Source organism: Agelaius tricolor, unplaced genomic scaffold, assembly GCF_023055355.1.
Source record: "Agelaius tricolor isolate 1412-34295 unplaced genomic scaffold, bAgeTri1.0.p SCAF_28, whole genome shotgun sequence".
Classification (NCBI taxonomy): Eukaryota; Metazoa; Chordata; class Aves; order Passeriformes; family Icteridae; genus Agelaius; species Agelaius tricolor.
This window is the reverse complement of record NW_027269288.1, coordinates 4665784-4674155: the sequence shown is the minus strand read 5'-3', so window position 1 is coordinate 4674155 and position 8372 is coordinate 4665784.

Below are 8372 nucleotides of genomic sequence, written 5' to 3'. Positions count from 1 at the left end.
AGTGTTCCCAGACCCTGGGCTGGCACATGGCAGCATTAACTTCAGCTCTCAGAGAAGGAGGCAATTCCTTGCTGTCTTTTCCAGGAAAGCCAACTCTTGGTGCCTTTTTTTTGAAGAGAGGACTGAGGCGAGTGCAGGGGGTTCAGCTTTTCTGGGGTGTTCTTGTGACACGAGTGCTGCTGTCATGTGGGGTAAGGAAAAAGGGCTCATGTCAGAGGAATGTTAGCAGAAGATAGAAATAGCAATAATGGAAAACAAGTGATATCCAAGCACAAAATTCCTGTTCCCAGAGCCTGCTGGGAACACTGTTTCTCGCAGACATGGCACACAGAAGTCAGTTCACTGCACAGTCTTACACCTCCCTCAACTCTGCCTACTGCAAGTAGCAGCAGAGGTGACAAGCTCATGATCTCTGCTCTCTCAACTGTTAAATGGAGCAAAATAGGTGGTAAAAAAAAAAAAAAATCCATCCATCAGAGAACAAAGCAATTCTTTGGGTCAGGGTCAGCCTTAGAGAATGGAGGAGTCTCTCAGGTACCAGAAAAAAAGGAGCCACAGCAGCTCCTGCCTGATTCCTGGAGGCCCTGGGCCACATCTCCCCTTTCAGTGGCAATAAATGTGGAGGAATATGTTTGACTCAACTCAGCCATGGGATTAAACAGAATCCCAGATCAGCTTGGCTCTCTTTTTCCAGCAGTAAAATGCCTTATGTTCTTTTCTGAACTCCCACCAGAGCTGCAAATCCATGGACAGCACTTGAGGAGCCAGGCAATATTTTACTGCTGTTCTAAGGACTGTGCAAAAGACAGTGGGGAGAAACACAAGCAAGCACTATCACATGTGCTTTGGTGGCTGAATAGTCTGTTACTTTCAATATTCTGATGTTTTTGACTATTCAATAGAAGCAATCTGACATGTTTCTCAACTGTCTGCCATAGCCAAAAAACCTTCTTCACCCAGATCAACTATTATAATATTTTTGAATCCTAAACCACATTCAGTTTCTCCGTTGTCCTGTTGGTTTAGCTGAGGTTTAACAAGCATGTTAATCAAATTATCAAATATAGCCTTGAACTTCTCTAGAACTGATGCTGATGTTGGTGTAGAAAAATTAAAACTAAAAAAATGTTGATGTCCTGCAGCAAAAAGTTCTACATATGTTAAAAAGCACATCAATAACTTACAAAGAACTCTGTTTAATTAATGTGCAATAGAATGCTCTGCTTCCATCATCCCAGGGACACAGCACTGAGCCTCCTGGTCTCATTCTGTTTTACACATGCAGAGTCAAAGCATCTTCATTCCAGTTTTAAAAATAAATGACAGACTTGTAAGTTTTCTTGCGTAAAAACTGCTGCTTGGCTTTTAATTCAAGCACACACAGCTCTGACCTCACATCAGTTATGAAAATAATGTCAATTCTTTCAAACTCTGAAGCTCAGGATTTGGGAGCAGTTACACTTTCTGGCTGGAGATGTCACATTTCCTGTGATGCAACGTAGGAGGCAGAGTTGCAATCTTCAGCATTTCCCTTTAAAAACCTCTTCCCATTGCCAGTCAGAGTTGCCAAAGGCACAGAGCAGAGGAAGTTCTTGTCCATCTCTCCCCTGACCTGAGTTCATTGGAGAAGAGCTGCTTTTGAATGAGCCACAGGAGCCGTGCTGAGTTTATTTGAGTTGGGTTTATATTAGGTCTGATTTCTGCTGATCCCTTCATTTTTCATCATTTCATCTGCCTCTTGCAATTGTTCCCGTTGGAGAGGGCTGTGTTTGGAGAGCTCCTGAGCCAGAATGCTGTGCCTGCAGATTCATCTCTGCACCCATCTCTGCCCTGTGCACACCTTAGACATCAATTCTGTGCCATGGTTTGAGGCTGGCACAATCCCAGTGCCCCCATGAAAATATATTCTCCTTAATGTCTGCTCTGAGATGTGACCAGAAATAGAGCAGAGCAGGCTCCAGCTTAGGAATAAAGGAAAGAACTTTATTAATTTACATCATGAAAAAAGAAACAGAATGAAAACCTTCCAAAAACATTCTTCCTCCTCCTCCCCCCAGTTTCTACCACCACATGAAAGGAGCTCTGACCTCTTTCAGGGACCAGAACCAAGAGAGAATTCCCCTGGGAGTGCTCTGCTTTTAACCCCCTGTGTTCCCAGAGGTGGATCCATGTTCCTCAGTGGCCAATATTCAAATCTGAGCCCCCATTGCTTTGACCACAGCCTCCCAAAAAACCCACTCCCTTTTCAAACCAGGACACTCTGCAAACTGCCCTAAATATCTTCAGGTCTGTTCCTCTGAAGCATGAAGTGCAGCTGAACCCCAGAGAGCTGTGAGCTCTGCTCATAGCTGCACATTCTGTTTAACACCTACATGATCTGCATTTGAACTGGGAAGGACTGGGAGGGAGTGGGTGGCCAAAGCCTCCCTTTATGGTTAGAGGGGGAATCATAAGGTAAAAATCATCTGTTGGAAAATAGAAACACAGAGCAAGCCCCCAATACCCAGCACTGCTGTTGATTTCTTCTGACCATTTCATGCACAAATAGTAAAATAGATTATTCTGACCATTTCATACACAAATAGTAAAATAGATTATTCTGACAATTTCATGCACAAATAGTAAAATAGATTACTCTGACAATTTCATACACAAATAGTAAAATAGATTGTTCTGACCATTTCATGCACAAATAGTAAAATAGATTATTTTCACAATGCTTCAGAGTGTTCTTTTGCAGTCCTTTTACACACCCTTTAAGGCTGGGGGAGCAACTTGTATTCCAGTGATCTTTATTACAGCAGCACTGCTTTACTTGGGCAATCCTTGCTGTAAAATCTGCCTGTTTCCTTTCAATGGATCATTTTTACATAGATTTCTTTCAGATTTTCATTTACCAGATATTTTTTGCACACGATGGTTCTCAGCCAGTGATTTCCTTGCAAGCTCTTCGCCATAACTCCCTCTTTGAGTGCTTGCCATTCATTAATGTGCAGTTTTCCTGTGGAACTGGCCATCCCAATCACATGGTGGCTTTGCTTTCTCCTGGCTGGATGCCTTCCAATCCCACAGAAAGCTTTCTAGGGGCTCCAGGATGTCTGGTGATGACTGTGAGATGGCTTCTGGCAGCAGTGTTAATGCAAATGCATATTTGAGTGTGTTCTCATGACATATTTCCAATCCTGTGATCAAAAACGTGCCTATGGATGTTTTCAAGGGAAAAAACCCCAGCTTGGGATGCTGTCAAAAGTGCATTTGCCTTTACTTGCAGCAGAAAATTTTCACAGTTTGGTTTTGTTTCTTTCACTGGATTTGCCTCTCAGCCTCAGATCCTCAAGGGAAAAATAATCACACTGGAAATCCTGCAAAGAGTTCATTGAAATAAGAGTGACCTCCCAACATCAGGGCATGGCATATTTCCACATGAGGGGGGTGGCATGATGGTATTTTGGGATTTGTGTTGCATATTCACCCTTGGTCCATTTAAGAAAATAAAGTGGACTGGAGTTCAGTGCATCTGAGGTTTGGGGAGTAAGAAAATGCAGGAAAAGCACTGCACAGTGTTTGACCCTCAGCTGTGCCAGCCTGGCCCTGCCAGAGCACTTCCATTGGTACAGACACAGAGAGGGGACACAGAAAATGGCACAGTCTCACCTGGTGTCACACAGTGAGATCATTTATTCTTGTACTGCTGGCACAACCCTTAGGGTCACCCAAAGACCCTTTGGTGGCAGCCAACATCCTGAGTTTCTCGCCTGGCTGGGTCTGCCAAAATCTGGGTCAGAAATCCCAACAGAATACAGTGTTTGTTCATGATCTGTTGCTTGATTATTTCCCTCTGTACAGACAAACCCTAGTGGCAAATCCCTAATGGGATTTTCACACTTGCCCCTGACTAGTTGGATTAGATTGCTGCTTCCTCTTAATGCCATAATTGCAACATTTCCATGCCTTTAACCAAACCAGGGCTTGGAAACCTGGTCCTGTGGCTGCTGCTGCTGCCCAGGGGTGTTCTGGAGAAGGGGGCAGGTACCTGCTGTGCTGAGCACAGAGCCTCTGAGGGTTTCATCATCACAGCAATGTTTGCTCAGTGGCACTCACTCTTGGCTTTTTTCTTGGAACTTTGAGCAAACGTTGCCTTTGTTTGCATTTTTCCCTGGGATTTGTTTACTGTTCATTTGTGCTGCACATGCTGTGAGAAATTAAGCCACTATGTCCATATTTTTTTTTCCTTTCTCCTGCTTTCATTCCTTCACCCCCCCCCCCCCCCCCTTAAAAATCCTTACAATTCCTTTCATTACTTGGTGTTAACAGCACAAAAGAAATAAATACTTGAAAGAAGATACAAGCTGTGTTTCTGTTTGACTTTGGAGCTGCTGTGGTAACCAAATACCAGTCTGCAAGGTCAGGAAAAGAAAGGAAGAAATAAGAAAACTGCCCAAAAAGCTCAGACCATGGGGCTCATTGGCTTTTGCCCAGCAATTTCCAGCCACATGCCCCGAGAGCTGAGCAGTCACTCTGTAAATCTCTGAGTGTTTCATATAGTTTCCTTGTCATGTGGCCATTAAGTTTTATAACCTTTATATTTCAAGGGGAACAATGAAGGTGAATTCCTCTGAAATGCCCTAATGGATCCCACATGTTTTGGATTGTTCATGGCTTGGTTGCTCTGGAGGTGCTGGACCTGCCTGTGGAGGGTTGGTGTTGGTCCCTGATGGCCAAGGGACCCATTCCTGGTGGGTGCTGTCCTCCCTGCAGTGCTGAGGTATCTGTCCTGCCACACCAGGATGTCTGTCTGTCTCTCTGTCTGTCTGAGCCCCTGGGGATGCTCAGGGCCTGCAGGACATCTCTGCAGGGCAAGGAAACACCTCAGGGTCATGAATGGGAACAGCAGGGAAAGGGAAGGGGAAAAGGGAAAAAGGGAAAGGGAAAAGGGAAAGGGAAAAGGGAAAGGGAAAGGGAAAAGGAAAAGGGAAAGGGAAAAGGGAAAGGGAAAGGGAAAGGGAAAGGGAAAGGGAAAGGGAAAGGGAAAGAAATTAAATGAAGCGAAAGGGATAGGAAAAGGAAAAGGGAAAGGGATAGGAAAAGGGAAAGGGATAGGAAAAGGAAAAGGAAAAGGAAAAGGAAAAGGAAAAGGAAAAGGAAAAGGAAAAGGAAAAGAAGGAAAGGAAGGGAAAGGGAAAGGATCACCAGTCCTGGATCCAGGGTTGATCCAGCTGCTGGGATGTCATCCTTGGTTGCAGCATGGATGCAGCTGCTGCAGCCCAGCTGATGGGATGTCCAGGATCCTGGGGACACCACCCAGACTTGGGGGGTGCCCTTTATGGGCAGGTTTCCCATTGTCAGGATTGTTTTCTCATTTTCTATCAAATCAAGAGTCACAAATGTTCTTTCAGACCTTTCTGGAAATGGGCAGAGGCTCTGTGGGTCTCTGATGATCTTGACCCCCCTTACAGTCCCAGCCTCATTCCTGTGCTTGTGCTGTGCTTATCTCCAGGAGCTGGAACAAGGATGTTTGTCCCAGGAAAGTGCTGCCCTTCCTCCCCACGGGCACATCTTGTTCTTCCTCAGGGCGTGTTATCAACAACCATCCTTACAACAATCCCTGTTTGTCATCCACAACAATCCCTGTGTGTTATCAACAACCATCCTTGTGTGTCATCAACAACCATCCTTGTGTGTTATCAACAACAATCCTTGTATGTTATCAACAACCATCCTTGTGTGTTATCAACAACAATCCTTGTTTGTCATCCACAACAATCCTTGTTTGTCATCCACAACCATCCTTGTTTGTCATCCACAACAATCCTTGTTTTTCACCCACAGCAGTCCCTGCCTTGCAGCAGCAGCCCCTGGCTGGCTCCACAGCCACCCTGCTCTCATGTTGGACACACAGACATTTCTCTCCTGGGATTCTGCATCCCAGGCCTGCACTGGGGCTGGAGTGGATCCTCTCAGGGCTGTGGGAAGGGGAGGTCATGGCAAAACCCCAGGACCCCAAGTGATCCTTACCAGCCCATCAAAGGCTGCCAGGGTCATGGGTTTCCCTGTCCTTGGCTTCAATTTAGAATCCCAGATTCTTCTGGATTGGAATAGACTCTCCAAAGGGGATCTTCCATTGAGTCCAACTCTTGAATGGCCTGCACAGGGATTGAAGCCACACCTTTGGCATTATCAGCACCATCTCACTCAATTCCTTTGTTTTAATCATCTCCTGCTGTCACAGAGTCCCTGGGGTTGCAGGGGCTGTGTCTGAGCCTGCTCTGGCAGCAGCAGCCCCTGGGGAGATGCCCTGGAGGGGAGCACTGGGTCTGTGAGGGTCTGGCTGCAGTCATGGGGGCAAAACTCTGCCTCAGGAGCCTCAGGAATTTGAATCTGCCTGAGAGGCTGGAAGGGTCAATTCCCAATTCACCCTTTACTGCCATCTTACATTTTTATGCTCTGGGATGGTTTTTTGGGAGCAGGGGATGGGGGTTTTGGGGTTTGCATGTTTGTTGTGGTTTTTTTTCTTGGTTTTGTTTGGGATTTTTCCTCACAAACAGAAGCCTCTAAGTTGGATGCATGGAGAAGAGGACACAGCTTTGAAGCTTGACCTGTTAATTGCCTTCCTGTATTTTTAAAGTGAAAGTTGTTTCTCTCCAGGTTTTCACAAGCTCTTTTCTGTAATGACCAAACTCTGGGGTCTTGGGCTGAATTATTAAAATGGCTCCATCCACTATGTGCAGTCCTTTTTTCAAACTAGGTGATTCTTAAGCTGCACCTGTAAACAATTTGAGCTCCATTGCATTCAGCTTGTCTTTAATTAAGCTGGTATGGCATCTTTTGAAGTGTTTTTGCTTTTCTGTGCCGTGGCTGGAAGCAGCAAACAGGGATCTGTGGCACTGAGCCTGTGATTGACTTTCACCTGTTGGAACAATCCTGTTCCTTTTTTCCCACCCATGACTAATTCCAGCAGTTGTGAAGAGTTAAAATCCATAACAAAGTTTGCACAAAGGATTCCTTGTATGGAAATTATACATTGTTAGTTATTTTATGGATTAATTCTGTTGGGGCAGTGGTGAGTACCTGTGCTGAGGAATACAGGACCAGGGGAGTGATGCCATGTGGGTGAGGAGCTTTTGTGTGTCCTCAGTTTATTTATGCAGCAGTTGGAAGTTTCATATCTTCCTGACAACTTTATTTGTCTCTTCTCAGCAACTTTCATGCCTTGAAATCACAGAGCATTAGATGGGCAGGGTGGATCGGATGCTTTGTGACAGCCTGGGTTTTCTTATTTCAAGTTACTCTTTGTAAACTGGTATTTTGCTGCTTGGTGTGGGAGTGGTGAAGTTTGGGATGGACGGTGTCACTGAATTAGTGCCCACATCAGAACCAGGCCAGACTTCACTGCTTGCACAGAAACGGAGCCGTGAGCCAAGGCAAGGTCATCTGCTGACCTAGAGAAACAAGTTTAATATTGTTCTTACACCACAAGGAATTTTCACTTCTTGTAAAAGCTGTCAGACTGTTCCTGCCCTCCCTGCGAGTGGGACAGGAACTCTGCGTGTTCAGACACACTGTAATGGAGATTTGGGCACTCTGATGATACAGACTGTAAAAATAATAAAAATAATTTTAAAATAATATAAATAATATTAAAATTAACAATAAAAATAATAAAAACTCTGCGTGTTCAGACACACTGTAATGGAGATTTGGGCACTCTGATGATACAGACTGTAAAAATAATAAAAATAATTTTAAAATAATATAAATAATATTAAAATTAACAATAAAATTAATAAAATAATAAAATTAATAATAAGATAATAATAGAAATAATAAAATAATAATTAAAAGAATAAATTGACCATAAAATAATAATAAAAACAAGAAAATAATAAAAATAATAAATTAATAATAATAATAAAAATTAAACCAAATAGAATTAATACTAGAATAATAATAAAAATTAATAGAAATAATAAAAATTAAATAAGAAGAAGAAGAAGAAGAAGAAGACGAAAAGAAGGAGAAGAAAGAAGAAGAAGAAAGAAGAAAGAAGAAGAAGAAGAAGAAGAAAGAATAAAGAAGGAGAAGAAGAAGAAAAGGAGAAGAAAGAAGAAGAAAGAATAAAGAAGGAGAAGAAGAAGAAGAAGAAGAAGAAGAAGAAGAAGAAGAAGAAGAAGAAGAAGAAGAAGAAGAAAGAAGAAGAAGAAAGAAGAAAGAAGGAGAAGTTGTTGTCTGTGAGAGTCTCTCCTGGACCTGAGGCAACTCAGGTGTATCAAAGCCATAACGCAGCTCTGAGGTTCTTTTGTCAGGTCACAAATGATAAAGTTAAGATTAACAGGGAACATTTGTTCTGCTGCATTCACAGAACCTTAGGCACA